Source organism: Hylobates moloch, unplaced genomic scaffold (genome assembly GCF_009828535.3).
Source record: "Hylobates moloch isolate HMO894 unplaced genomic scaffold, HMol_V3 SCAFFOLD_5, whole genome shotgun sequence".
NCBI lineage: Eukaryota > Metazoa > Chordata > Mammalia > Primates > Hylobatidae > Hylobates > Hylobates moloch.
The window spans coordinates 19636745-19651796 of record NW_026652280.1 but is presented as its reverse complement, the minus strand read 5'-3'; the positions used below and the strand labels follow the sequence as shown (position 1 = coordinate 19651796).

The 15052-nt window shown below is 41.2% G+C and overlaps 1 pseudogene; it reads left to right on the top strand.

Annotated features, from left to right (window-relative positions):
- LOC116467776 (nuclear factor erythroid 2-related factor 3-like) overlaps positions 1-7717 on the top strand; it is a 39902-nt pseudogene extending 32185 nt beyond the window's left edge.
- The last annotated feature ends 7335 nt before the right edge of the window (positions 7718-15052 follow it).

Genomic DNA, 15052 nt, shown 5'->3' with positions numbered 1-15052 from the left:
TCAAAGAATCCTCCCACCTTTGCCTCTCAAAGCGTTGGGATTGCAGGTGTGAGCCACCACACCTGGCCTGTTTCTATATTTTATTTGCCTCTCCGTGCACTTTAGCTTCTGGAATGGAAATTAGGATTGTGGATTTTAACCTCACTGATGAAGACAGCATTTTTTTTTTTCAAGGAGTCTGAACTGATCCAAACGAAATGACACAAATAGATGGAAGAATATAAAAAAAAAACCCTTACTACACAAAGAGAATTCTTGTGTCCCTAAAAAGTGTTTACTTCAAAGCTATTTCTTAAAAAATGCTGAAAGGAGGCCGAGCGCGGTGGCTCACGCCTGTAATCCCAGCACTTTGGGAGACCGAGGCAGGCGGATCACGAGGTCAGGAGATAGAGACCATCCTGGCTAACGTGGTGAAACCCTGTCTCTACTAAAAATACAAAACATTAGCCGAGCGTGGTGGTGGGCGCCTGTAGTCCCAGCTACTCCGGAGGCTGGGGCAGCAGAATGGCGTGAACCCGGGAGGCGGAGCTTGCAGTGAGCCGAGATTGCGCCACTGCACTCCATCCAGCCTGGGCGACAGTAGTCTTACGCAGATTCCGTCTCAAAACAAAAACAAAAACAAAAACAAAAACAAAAAAAACCCAAAACGCTGAAAGGGTATGGGCGCAGCGGCTCATGCCTGTAATCCCAGCACTTTGGGAGGCCGAGGTGGGAGGATCACCTGAGGTCAGGAGTTTGAGACAAGCCTTGTCGACATGGTGAAGCCCCCGTCTCTACTAAAAATACAAAAATTAGCCGGGCGCGGTAGCGCATGCTTGTAGTCGCAGCTATTCGGGAGGCTGAGGCAGGAGAATCGCTTGAACCCAGGAGGTGGAGGTTGCAGTGAGCCAAGATCGTGCCACTGCACTCCAACCTGGCGACAGAGTGAAACTCCGTCTCAAAAAAAAAAAAAAAAAGTCTCTGACCCTCTTGTGTTTGGGAACCTTATTTGAACAACTTACTGAGTGTAATGGGGTCATGATGGATTTTCCCAGACATTGCTTAGCGCTTCACGGACCTTGCTCCGTGATGTTTTGTCAGGAAGTGCTGCTCCCGTTGGCATGCTTTCTCTCTTCCCGCGGTCGCCGGTGGGCTCCGGGGTTGTGCTGGTTATTTGCTTGCCCTCAGGTACATTTTTCTCCCTTCTCTTCCCTTCTCAGCCATGCAGCTCTCTTGCCCTCTTCTTTCCATGAAAGTTCTGCTAATATAAGACTAGAAGAGAAGATGCCAGGAAAAGCCTGGGTTTCTCTCTCTCTCTCAGCTGGAATCTTGGGAAGTGGATTTGTCTTTTCCTCAGAGCAGCTCCCTCTATGCTGTCCCTCTTTCCCCCTCCTTTTCTCTCCTTGGTTTTACCCTGCCCCAGCTTCAAATCCCCTCCCTTTGACATAAACTATGCTGCCTTCCATTTTCTTACTAGACCCTGACTAATTCAGGGGTGATTAGGAGATGTGCTAACCTACACCAAAATTGTCTCTGTTCCTTTCCTTCTGGCCATCACTTTTTTTGAGATTATAGAACAGGGATGTGTACCTTTCACTGTTCTGATGTTTGTGGACAAATATTTTGGCTCTTTAAAAACTTCGGTGAAACATCAGAGAAAATTTCATCTGCTGTTGTCTCTTGCAATTCCATTGTCAGTGTTTTATTTTACTTTATTTTAAATTGTAAATCAAACTATTTTTAATTGTAAATTGTCAATTTATAATTATATAAATTTATGGGGTACAAAGTGATGTTATAATTCGTAAATATGAAATGAAATAATCGCTCTTAGCAATTTTGAAAGGTACAACACTCTAATATAATATATTCACCATGCTTGGCAATAGAACTAAAAAAAAACCTATATTCTTCTGTGAAGTTGAGATTCTGTACCCTTTGACTATCATTTCCCCATACCTTCATCTGTCTCTTCTCACCCCTATTCCACGTCTCTCAGCAAGTGCCAGGCTCTTATTTATAAAATACTCTCATCAGAACTGCATTTTTGCAAAATATCTTTTTTCTAATAACAAGTGTATAAAGACAGAAACCTAGCTACGCACTGACCAACTTCTAACTAGAATAATCCATCCCGATTTCTTACAGCTTCATGGGTTTCAGACACATAGGCCAAAGTCTGCTTCATCTTGAGCTCATTCTATTTCTTTCCTTGGCTTGTCACACTCCTTGCAGGAAAGTCAAAAAAAGAAAAAATAATGTAATAAGCATTAGCACCCATAAGAACATATTAAACTCATAAAATTAAGAAACATTTCTAATAAAGTTGAAGTTCCCTTGATCTTCTCTCTGATCCTGTTCCCTTTATTTCTTCCCATAGGTCCACACAATGATAATTGGGCATTTTATTATGTCTGTTCATGCTTTAAATTTTGCTACAAACGTATTTTTAATATATAGCATATAAATATTGCTTGCATGTGTTCACAAGTTTACAAAAGTGGTGTGTTTCGCCAAGATCCAGATCGATCTAATCTCTGGGAATAAGAAAGAATAAAATTTCCTGAAATTACAAGCTCTGTTTTAGAAACTGTTCCCTTGAGCAAATTTTAATCTCTAGAGTAATCGGAGTGGCAAATCTTCACTGCAGACAAGAATTCTTGAGCCTCTTTTTGCCTTAGCGACTTTATGAGGTTCTCTTAGAAAATGACACCAGCTGGGGACTGTCTCTTACCCGAAGTCTGTAAACTTGAGAAAAACTTGCTTTCAGAACATTTCCAACAATAGATTTCTTTCTGAGAAGCTGATTTTTTTTTTGCATCTATTAAAATCCTCAGGTGGTCACTATAGTGAATAAATACATATTTGCTATATTTTAAATCCCTGGATACAAGATGTCATTGTAGTCACAGTTTTATCTGTCCCAATATAGATTTTTCATGTTAGTGACAAAAATTTCAGAAAAAACATTAAAAATGTGAGTTAGTCATAGTATTTATAAATCCATCTTTTTTTTCAGCATGGAAAATTTTAATGATGTTTCAGAAATACACATGGGAATTATAAATTCTTCAAAGGTATATAGTTCTATACTCTTACAGTACCATGAGAAACAGCTGAGTACCATCATACTTTAATTAGAATGAAATGTCTCCTCACCTTAGGGTGATTTTAATGAAAGCTGGTATGTTAATGAATCTAGCCATCTAGTGGCCACCTGTGACTAAAATACTCAATTACGTTGTCTTAGATTTTAGAGTAAGAATTTTATTTCTTTGGAAGTTTAATGAATGCATTCAGTTTAATATTTATGGATAATTGGATTGATTGACAATGTCTACTAGTAAAGTGATTAGCCATCCTGGTTTTCTTGGTACCGAGGGGCCTCCCAGGACATGAGACTGTTTTAAAACCATTCCTGGGCAAGCTGGGACAAATTGGCCACCCTACCTACGTAGGTACAACGTGCTGTCTAGGCACGCAGGAGACAGCAATAACTCAGATAATCAAGTCACTGTTCTCATCTAGTGCATGGAGAAAAACAGATGATATATAAACAATCATGTGTAACATCAGATAGCTATAGGCTATGTGGGGGACTAAAACAGGTTAATGTAATAGAAAGTAGCTGGGTAGCTATTTTAGGTAGAATGTTTGAAAATGGGGAGGTGACATTTAAGCTGAGATGAATGGCATATAAGTGCTGGTCATATAAAGACAGGAAGAACATTCTGGTCAGAGAGAAAAGTTAGAACACAGCTTTTAGGTCAGGAATCAGCTTGGTGTGTTCAAGGAGCCCAGAGGGGTCAATATGCCTAGAGTAGTGTGGGTTTATTAGTGGCCTGGGGCTGCTGTAACAAATGACCCCAAACTGGGTGGCTTAGCTCAATAGGGTTTTATTGTTTCACAGTTCTGGAGACCAGAGGCTGAAATCAGGGTGTCAGCAGGGCTACAGTCCCTCTTAGCTACCAAAAGCTAGGAAGGGCAAGAAAGGATCCTCTATGGGAGGACTGTAGATGCATTGCTCCAATCTCTGCCTTCATTGTCACCTGACATTCTTCCTGTGTCTCTTTTCTTTGAGACACTGTCTCCCTCTGTCACCCAGGCTGGAGTGCAGTGGCATGAATATGGGTCACTGTAGCCTTGACCTCCTGGGTTCAAGCCATCCTCCTGCCTCAGCCTCCTGAGTAGGTGGGACCACAGATGTGCACCACCATGCCCTGCTAATTTTTTTTTTTTTAGAGATGGAGTCTTGCCATGTTCCCCAGACAGGACTCGAGCTCCTGGGCTCAAGTGAACCTCCTGCCTTGGCCTCTGAAAGTGCTGGAATTACAGGCATGAGCCACCATGCCCTACCAATGTCTCTGTCTTTACATGGCCTTTTCTTCTAATAAGGACACCAGTCATTGGATTTAGGGCCTTCTGTAATGATATCATCTTAACTTGATTACATCTGCAAAGACCCTATTTCTAAATAAGATCACATTCACAGGTATGAGAGTAGGCTGTGTTAGAGATTCAACATGTCTTTTTGCGGGACACAATTCTCTTCACTACAGTGGGCAAAGCCAGAAGTGGCACAAGAGACAGAGATGGAGGCAGGGCCCAGATCATGCAGGTTTTGCAAGGCAAAGTGAGGACTAAAACTCCTGATGGATTTTAAGGAGCAGAAAGATGTGATACCACAGCCAGTTAAAAGTAAGATGACTGCTGTGGAGAGATGGACCACAGGAGGGTAAGGGTGGAGAGAAAGAGACAGGTTAGGAGAGGGTTGGCATGGCCTGGGTGATGATAGCGGTGGTGAAGAGGCAGTGAATTGAACAGAGTTGGGATATGATTTAAAGAGAGAACTGCTAGGTTTTCTAGCATAGAAAGGACAATATTCCATTCCTAGACCCCATGCCTCATGGGGTAAGAAAAGATAGCTGTTTCTCTAGAGGGCTGTGGGGAAGGAAGAAGAGATGTTTTTATGGAATAAGCACGTTTCAGATAGGGCATGCAAGAGGAGAGGAGAAGGTTTAGAGAAGAGTTTGAGGATAAAGAGAGTTTCCTGATGATATACTGTACATTCCATAGAACGCACCAGCAGCGTTTTGGAGGGTGGAGACGAAGGGAAATTGGGTCATATTAGAGCACGTGCCTGCTAGTTTGGGTGATGGTGGCTGACAGGCAGAGTTTGGGCTGCTGCTGATGACTGAGGTGAAGTGATTGTAAGCATGCTTTCTTAAAGATGCATCATAAGCTGTTTTTTTCCCCATAAATGGAAGTGTTAGAGAAACACCTTTAAAAGCAAATGTTGAGAATATGTTAGTTCAACATGTTTATTTCTGCATTGGTTTGTATGAAACAGGTTTACAAATACAGCTTTAAAAGGCAAACATAAGTATGCTTTCTTAATAATTCATTATAAGCTGAAGGATTAGTATAATGATCTCATAGCGGAGGACATCCAGTTTAGTATGTCTCATATGGGAGCCACTGGACAATTGCTCTGTCTTGCAGTTTCCAGGGGCAGAGTGGGCAGGTGAGAGCCAAGGCCTTCTACAGACTCCTTCTTTAGGAGGTTGGGAGTAATAGGCTCCTGGTCAGCTGGTAGAGAGCTGGCATTATCTGGAGCAGGAGGTTAGGCATTGCCTTATTTCCTGGTGACATACTTAAGCATAGACTATTATTCACAAAGCCTCTTCTGTTGCAGGGAGCCTCTTCTGTTCATGTGTCAAGTGGTCATGGTGCTAAGGTTTAGTTGCTCTAGACATGTCTACCGTTTAGAACTCATGCACCAAAGATGAATATTCCGTGCTCCGGGACGAGCTGCTGTTCCTGGGTGGCCAGGCCAGCTCCGCCTATGCACTCAGCCTCTTCTCGGCCTCGGGAGAGTGGGGGCGCGCGGGCCAGTTGCACCCCAAGGGCCGGGAGCTGGACCCTGCCGCGCCGCCCTAGGGCCAGCTGCTCCGGGAGGTGCGTGTGCTCAGGGTCCTCTTCGTCCCTCGCGCCCGGGTGGATGCGTGGCTGGTGCACAGCGTGGCTGCCAGGAGCGCGGACGAGGCCCACGGGCTGTTCGGCGCCGCCGCCGCCGTGTCCCCGTAGGAGCCGGCGCCAGCCAGGCTGTGCAGGGGGGCGGCGGGGACCCCCGAGCGGCTCGGAGTGGTTCCTTGGACGCCGGAGAAGAGGAGTAGGCACCCGCGGAACCGACGGCTCAGTTGCCGGACGCTGGCGGATGTGCGAGCGAGGAGAACGAGGTACTAAGAGAAAAGCACGAAGCTGTGGATCATAGTTCCCAGCGTGAGGAAAATGAAGAAAGGGCGTCGTCAGCTCAGAAGGAGAACTCACTTCAGCAGAATAATGATGATGAAAACAAAATAGCAGAGAAACCTGACTGGCAGAAAAGACCACTGAATCTAGAAATGAGAGACATCTGAATGGGACAGATACTTCTATCTCTCTGGAAGACTTATTCCAGTTGCTTTCATCACAGCCTGAAAATTCACTGGAGGGCATCTCATTGGGAGCTATTCCTCTTCCAGGCAGTATCAGTGATGGCATGAATTCTTCAGCACATTCTCATGTAAACTTCAGCCAGGCTGTAAGTCAGGATGTGAATCTTCATGAGGCCATCTTGCATTGTCCCAACAATACATTTAGAAGAGATGCAATAGCAAGGACTTCACAGTCACAAGAACCATTTCTGCAGTTAAATTCTTATACCACCAATCCTGAGCAAACCCTTCCTGGAACTAATTTGACAGGATTTCTTTCACCGGTTGACAATCATATGAGGAATCTAACAAGCCAAGACCTACTGTATGACCTTTACATAAATATATTTGATGAGATAAACAATGTCATTGGCCACAGAAGACAACTTTGATCCAATCGATGTTTCTCAGCTTTTTGATGAACCAGATTCTGATTCTGGCCTTTCTTTAGATTCAAGTCACAATAGTACCTCTGTCATCAAGTCTAATTCCTCTCACTTTGTGTGTGATGAAGGTGCTATAGGTTATTGTACTGACCATGAATCTAGTTCCCATCATGATTTAGAAGGTGCTGTAGGCGGCTACTACCCAGAACCCAGTAAGCTTTGTTGCTTGGATCAGAGTGATTCTGGTTTCCATGGGGATCTTACATTTCAACACATATTTCATAACCACACTTACCACTTACAGCCAGCTGCACCAGAATCTACTTCTGAACCTTTTTTGTGGCCTGGGAAGTCACAGAAGATAAGGAGTAGGTACCTTGAAGACACAAATAGAAACTTAAGCCGTGATGAACGGCGTGCTAAAGCTTCGCATATCCCTTTTTCTGTAGATGAAATTGTCAGCATGCCTGTTGATTCTTTCAATAGCATGTTAAGCAGGTATTATCTGACAGACCTACAAGTCTCACTTATCCGTGATATCAGACGAAGAGGGAAAAGTAAAGTTGCTGCGCAGAACTGTTGTAAACGCAAATTGGACATAATTTTGAATGTAGAAGATGATGTATGTAACTTGCAAGCAAAGAAGGAAACTCTTGAGAGCGAGCACAATGTAACAAAGCTATTAACATAATGAAACAGAAACTGCATGACCTTTATCATGATATTTTTAGTAGATTAAGAGATGACCAAGGTAGGCCAGTCAATCCAAACCACTGTGCTCTTCAGTGTACCCATGATGGAGGTATCTTGATAGTACCCAAAGAACTGGAGGCCTCAGGCCACAAAAAGGAAACCCGAAAGGGAAAGAGAAAGTGAGAAGAAACTGAAGATGGACTCTATTATGTGAAGTAGTAATGTTCAGAAACTGATTATTTGGATCAGGATCAGAAATCATTGAAACTGTTACAAGAATTATATCTTTAAGTACTGCTACTTGAATAACTCAGTTAAGGCTCTGCTTTGAAGCTTACATGGACAAGTGTTTAGGACTTCAAGTTCACACTTGTGGGAAATCTGGGGGAGCCACCACTTTTCATGAAATGCATTATATACAAAATTCATAGTTATGTCCAAAGAATAGGTTAACATGAAAACCCAGTAAGACTTTCCATCTTGGCAGCCATCCTTTTTAAGAGTAAGTCGGTTACTTCAAAAAGAGCAAACACTGGGGATCAAATTATTTTAAGAGGTATTTCAGTTTTAAATGCAAAATAGCCTTATTTTCATTTAGTTCGTTAGCACTATAGTGAGCTTTTCAAACACTATTTTAATCTTTATATTTAACTTATAAATTTTGCTTTCTATGGAAATACATTTTGTATTTGTATTAAAAATTAACTTTTCCTTTTTATACAGAAATCTCAACCAAATTTACCTTACTTTCCTTCCAAAATATCCACTTTCAGGAATATAGGTGAATAACAAATAGGGCAGCATAGCAAATTGCTCAGACTCAAGCCGAATTGAGGTCAACATAGTATGCCAAAATAAGGCAAATCCACCCCCCTACCCCAATACTTAACACACAGAATACTATGTGATACAGAATGCATTGAAAACCTACAGTCACTGGTAGTTTAAGCCACAGGGCTTCCTCATGTAACCAGAGACAGAATGGACTACTTGCATAAATATAACTCCTTGTGTGTATATTAAATCCATAAAATCTCTGGCAGTAAAGCCAGCCTGAAGGGATGGCCTCATCATCTTAGAATACTGAGATCTCACCAGAACATTTTAAGCCATATAAACAAACAGTAGGGGAAGAGTCAGTAACAGTGAAAACATCTAAAAGATTTAAGTGTTTAAAATGGGCAAAAGCGATTAGGGGAAAAAAACAGGTGAATTTGAAAATAAACCAGGGTAAGGTAAATTCTAGAAATAATGACATTTGAAATGAAAACCTCACTTAAGTTCACTGGAACAGTAAACAGGAGATTGTTGAGTTTTCTGAAGACAGCAATTACCTCACCTAGATGACTGTCAAGTTTGGGGAACATCAAGATTTTAATGTGTACTATAATGCTTAATATGTCCAAATTTTCAAAATGAAATTTCTCAGATGTTATTTCTGCCATAGGAGTTACAGTGTAGAGTAGGACATAAATATCTTGGGCTAGAGAAATGCAGTTTATATACACCGTTGGATTTTTATAATAAAGTTTTTTTCCCCCAAAAAAAGAAAATTCCATCTGTTGGTAAAATGATTGAATACTCTCAGTGTCTTTAAACAATACCCGCTAGTTAGAAAACTTGTATGTTGATTTTTATTTATTATTATTTCGTATCTGATAAAGCACCATATAATATGAAGATATAAAATGAAAATAGCTGGGTGTGATGGCATGCATCTGTAGTCCTAACTACTTGGGAGGCTGAGGTTTGAGGATTGCTTGAGTCCAGGAGTTCTGGGCTGTTGTGCGCTATGCCGATTGGGTGTCTGCACTAAGTTTGGCATCAATACGGTGACCTTCCGGGAGTGAGGCACCGCCAGGTTTCCTAAGGAGGGGTGAACCAGCCCAGAAACTGAGCGGATCAAAACTCCAGTGCTGATCAATACTGGGATTGCGCCTGTGAATAGTCTCTGCACTCCAGCCTGGGCAACATACAGAGACCTTGTCTCTTAAGATAAATATATAAGTAAATAAAAAGAAAGATCATTTCACAATTCTAAGCTTATGTGAATGCATATATAGATTTTTTTTCCTATGCAAATTAATGGTCTTATATTTAGACTTCCATGTCAGGCTAGGATCATGAAAACTCAGTAATAAATCACCTCTATGATGAAAGGGGAAGAAGCAGGAGGAAAAAAAGAGTAAATGCTCATTTCTCTCTTGTTTATTATTTTTCAGTTCAAACAGGTTAGAGAGGCCGGGAAGCCAACCAGACCTAGTTGATATGTCATATATCACATTCCAGTTCATGTGCATATTTCTGTGTGGTTCTGTGCAGAGAAGGGAAGACAACAGAGAAAGGAAGAAAACAGCTGGCCTTTCTTCTCCAGTCCCCATTTCTGAGCTGGCCTTAGGGTTGAGGATAAGAGTGAGAATCAGTAGCACCTCCTCTGGGAGTGAACACAGAAAACAGAACTTTTCTTTTTCAGTCACTCCAGAATTAATGCACATAAATCCCTCCCTCTCCAAAAGCATTAAGAAGATTAAGTACTTGGGCTTTTCATTAGTTGCTTTCTTCTGTTTGGAATCAGTGTGAACAAGTATAGTGTAAACAAGAAGCTGTCTTTGGACAAAATTCATTTTCCTTTATTTTAGACAAAATTCGTTTTGTTTTATTTTAAACAAAACATTTTGGCTAGTTTATTTTATAATGTACAAAGTATAAAAGTGATTCTTTTTGGTGTACTGATCTATAGATTTTGACAAATGTAAAGAGTTGTAACAACTACCACGATCAAGATACTGAACCATTCCATCACCCCATCAGCCCCCAAAATTCTGTCATGCTGACCCTTTATTCAGTCTTTTAAAGTAAATTATATTTTTATTTATTCTTAGGCAATTGATCTATATCAATTGGGTGAAACTGAAGAAAAAATTAACATTTTTTAGAAAGATTAACTCCTCTCTATAACATGAGTATAAGAAGTTCTTTTCACTATGGGCCCGCGATAATGGATTTCCATAGTGTAGTGCTTCTCATGTTCGCCTCACAGTATGGGCTCCCCATCAGTCTATCAGCCCCCTCCAGTATGATCACAGATTGCTTTCTGGGTCTAGCAGGATTAGGGTTGCTCTTTGATTTAAGTCGTTGCTTACATCCATAAGACTTCAATTCTCTTTATGTTTCTTCCACTCTTCCTCATAAAGTGGTTATTGATTTCTTCACTGTGTTTACTGCTCTTTAAGTGTGCTAAAGCAACTCTTAAAACATGGTGCCCAGAATTAGATGCAATGCTCCAGATGTTGATATCGTACATGATGGGCCTAACGAGCACACACTTTCCCCTCCTGGATTCTTAAAACGGCAGTAGCATTTTTATTTTCATAGCCACAATTTGGTGTTTACTGACTGTGAGTATTCTGGTCAATTAAACAGATTAAAAACATTTAACACATGGCTGTGAATTCATTTAGTCCTTATCCTGTAGGTGTAGCACTGGGATTTTTGCACCCAAGTAAAGGCTTTTATGTTTACCCTCACAGTGTTTTCTGTGTAAAAATTAGCCATGGGTCCAGTCTGTTAAGATGGGTCTAGATGCTGTTTCTGTGACACCATGCATTAGACATCCTTGCTTATTTGCCATCAAGGGTAGCAGGCAGCCAGGATTGCTTGCTCACTGCCTTGTTAGTCTCACATCTCTCTTTAATCTTGATGCTGCCTCTTTTTTGCCCATTTTCTCGTTGCTCATATCTCTTCAAAAGTGAAAGACACTACAGCCAGAGCCAATAGAAAGAGAAAGGGGACAGACCCAATAAGTGCTGCTGGACCTGCAACTCCTACTTGGGGGCTTATGAGGACACTGAAAACTGGGTCTTCAGCCTGTCCAACATGGCAAAACCCCATATTTACTAAAAATCCAAAAATTAGCTGGGCCTGATGGTGCACACCTGTAATCCCAGCTACTCCGGAGGCTGAGGCATGAGAATTGCTTGGACCTGGGAGGCAGAGGTTGCAGTGGTCCGAGATAGAAACAAACAAAAAGAGAAAACTTGGCCTTTTCTGGAAAAACAAATGGAGGGGCTAGTAAAAAAAAAAAAGAAAAGTTCATGATTGGGATTATTACCTTATGATGATATATTGGGCAAGCCTTGGAAAGAGCATGGTTTGGACTAAAGAATAGAAGGAACCCTCTATTAGTAACATTTCATCGGCACATACTTAGTGAGTTGCATTTAAAGGGGAAGGATAGATTGGATTGACTTATAAGGATTCTGGATGCCACTCTTACATGGGCATCAGTAAGAATGCAGAGAATGGCTGGGCACTGTGGTTCATGCCTGTAATCCCAGCACTTTGGGAGGCCGAGGTGGGTGGGTCACCTGAGGTCAGGAGTTTGAGACCAGCCTAGCCAACATGGTGAAAACCCACCTCTACTAAAAATTACAGAAAATTAGCTGGGTGTGGTGGCACGTGCCTGTAGTTCCAGCTACTCGGGAGGAGAATCACTTGAACCCTGGAGGCGGAGGTTGCAGTGAGCGGAGATCACGCCATTGCACTCCAGCCTGGGTGACAAGAGTGAAACTCCATCTGGGGGGGGGGGGGGGGGGGGGAAGAATGCAGAGAATAATGTTTTCGTTTTATAAGGCCTGTTTCTAGGACATTTTGGAATTCTTTGCTACTATTCCTTTGATTCTAAAATTTTTGATAATGAAGTGTTTGGATAGAACAGATGTATTGACAACAAAAATATTGCTAATGTTTACTATAATTTTAGAATAATGCAAGTTTATTAAACACCAAAGGGATTTCCTTTCTTTTGAAATTACTTCAGATACACAAAGTACAAAAATAAGATAATAAACACTCATGTACCACTGCCCCGATCTTACAAATGACATTGTTGCTACATTTTGCCTCAGATTTTGGAAACACAAAATAAAACATTCCACAGATGTGGACTGAAGATTGGTCTATGTGAAGCTCCCTTTGTGTCCCCTTCAGATTCTTTCCCTGCCTCCTATTTTCCACATGTAGCAACATAGCATTACCATGTTGATTCGTGCAGCTTTTGTTTATTCTTCTTGACTGCTATGCAGTAATTCATTTATGAATATCCCATAATTTAAACATTTCCCTTAGTGATTATTTAGGTGAGTTTAAAATTTTTTGATTTTAATGTGCTGTTGTGCACATTTTGTTTGAGACCAGCCTAGCCAACACGGTGAAAACCCACCTCTACTCAAAATTACAGAAAATTAGCTGGGTGTGGTGGCACGTGCTTGTAGTTCCAGCTACTCGGGAGGAGAATCACTTGAACCCTGGAGGCAGAGGTTGCAGTGAGCAGAGATCACGCCATTGCACTCCAGCCTGGGTGACAAGAGTGAAACTCCATCTCGGGGGGCGGGGCGGTGGGGAAGAATGCAGAGAATAATGTTTTGTACAACATTTTTTTACAAGTCTTTTAGGTCACACGTGTTCAAGTTTCTATAGTATATATATGTGGACATGAACTTCTGGATGATGTGGTACAAACATCTTCAAGTTTATTGGGCATTGACAAATTTCAAAGTGGTTGTAACCAGCATTTATTCCCACAGTATATTTCACATTCTTGCACACTCTTGGTATTGCCAGACTTTAAAAATTTTGCCAATCTTATGGGTATAAAGTGGTAGGTTATTTTTATTTTAAGTCTTTACACTTTGTAAATACCAGCTTAATTGAGATATAATTTACATACCATACCACCCACCCTTTTTTTTTTTTTTTTTTTTTTTTTCTGAGACGGAGTCTCGCTCTGTTGCCCAGGCTGGAGTGCAGTGGCACGATCTTGGCTCACTGCAAGCTCCGCCTTCTGGGTTCACGCCATTCTCCTGCCTCAGCCTCCTGAGTAGCTGGGACTACAGGTGCCCACCACCATGCCCGGCTAATATTTTGTATTTTTTTTAGTAGAGACGGGGTTTCACCGTGTTAGCCAGGATGGTCTTGATCTCTTGATCTTGTGATTCACCCGCCTCAGCCTCCCAAAGTACAGGGATTACATGTGTGAGCCACTGTGCCCGGCCACCACCCACCCTTTTAAAAGTATATAATTTGGTGGTTTTAGTCATAGTCTCTTTTTGTAAATGTGTCTTTTTTTCATATAAAAGTTTCAGGAAGTAATGTAGTTAAGTTAATCGATTTTTTCTCTTATGATTTATACTTTTTGTATCTTATATAAGATTTCCTTCCTTATCACATTTTTTTTTTTTTTTAAAGAGACGGGGTCTTACTCTGTTGTCCAGGCTGGAGTGCAGTGATGCAATCATGGCTCACTATAGGCTCGACACCCAGGCTCAAGAGATCCTCCCACCTCAGCCTCCCAAGTAGCTGGGTCTACAGGTGTGTGCCACATGGCTGGCTAATTTTTAATTTTTTGTAGAGACAGGGTCTCACTATATTGCCCATGCTAGTCTTGAACTCTTGGGCTTAAGCAATCTTCCCACCTTGGCCTACCAAAATGTTGGGATTACAGACATGAGCCACCGTGCCTGGCCCCTTATCACAATTTTAAAAAGTTACTCTCTTACATTTTCTTCTGAAATTTTTTAAAGTTTGTTTTTCACATTTAGGCTTTTAATTCTCCTAAAATTGACTTTTATCTATGGGGTGAATTTAAGGATCTTAATAATCTCTTTCTATAGACTCCAAACCATTTTTAAAATAGTTTATTCTTTCCCACTGATTTATAATGTTAATTCAGTGTACATCAGATTTCTATATTTACTTTCTAATATGTTTCACCTATGTTTTTTGTTTTTACTGTGTTAAGATCACAATGTCTTAATCATTACACTTTACAGTGATATTCCTTAGAGTAAGGACATCCCCTGTCTTTTTCATTAAAAGTGGTTTTGTGGCCCTTTGCTCTTCCAAATGAAGTTTAACTTTGGCCTGTCAAGTTCAAAAACCTTAATGAAATCTGAAATGGAATATTAGTAGATTTACAGATTAATTTGGAGAGAATTGACATCTTTATTATATTCCCAGTCATGAACCTGGTCTATGTAATTAAGCTTCCTTAATTTTTGTCTCCACTTACAGCATAGGACCAATAGGAGAATGTCAAATATGACCCCAATCAATCAAGTTAAATGTCAGGAGAATGTCAAATATGACCACTAACCAATCAAGAATGTCAAATATGACCGCTAACCAAGTGCTCTGTGTAGGCACTTAACTGAAGAAAAATCATAATATGCATAAATCTAGAAAAGGATACTTTATTTCTTGTAAAGGATTACAGCTAGCAATGTGGCCATTCTGACAGGCTGGGAAGTATAGTCTCAGGCAAAGACCAGAGACAGGCACTTTGAAGAAGGGGTTGGGTAGGCTTCTAGTTAGTCTGCCTCCAGCTTCCCCAGGCCAACAACAGGATATACCCAAGCCTCTCCTTTTTCCACTATAAAGCTATTCCATCTCTCTGCCTGCCTTTGCAGCTCTGCCAAACACAAGCGATTGTGGCTGGCTCTCTTGCTAGAGCAAGCTCTG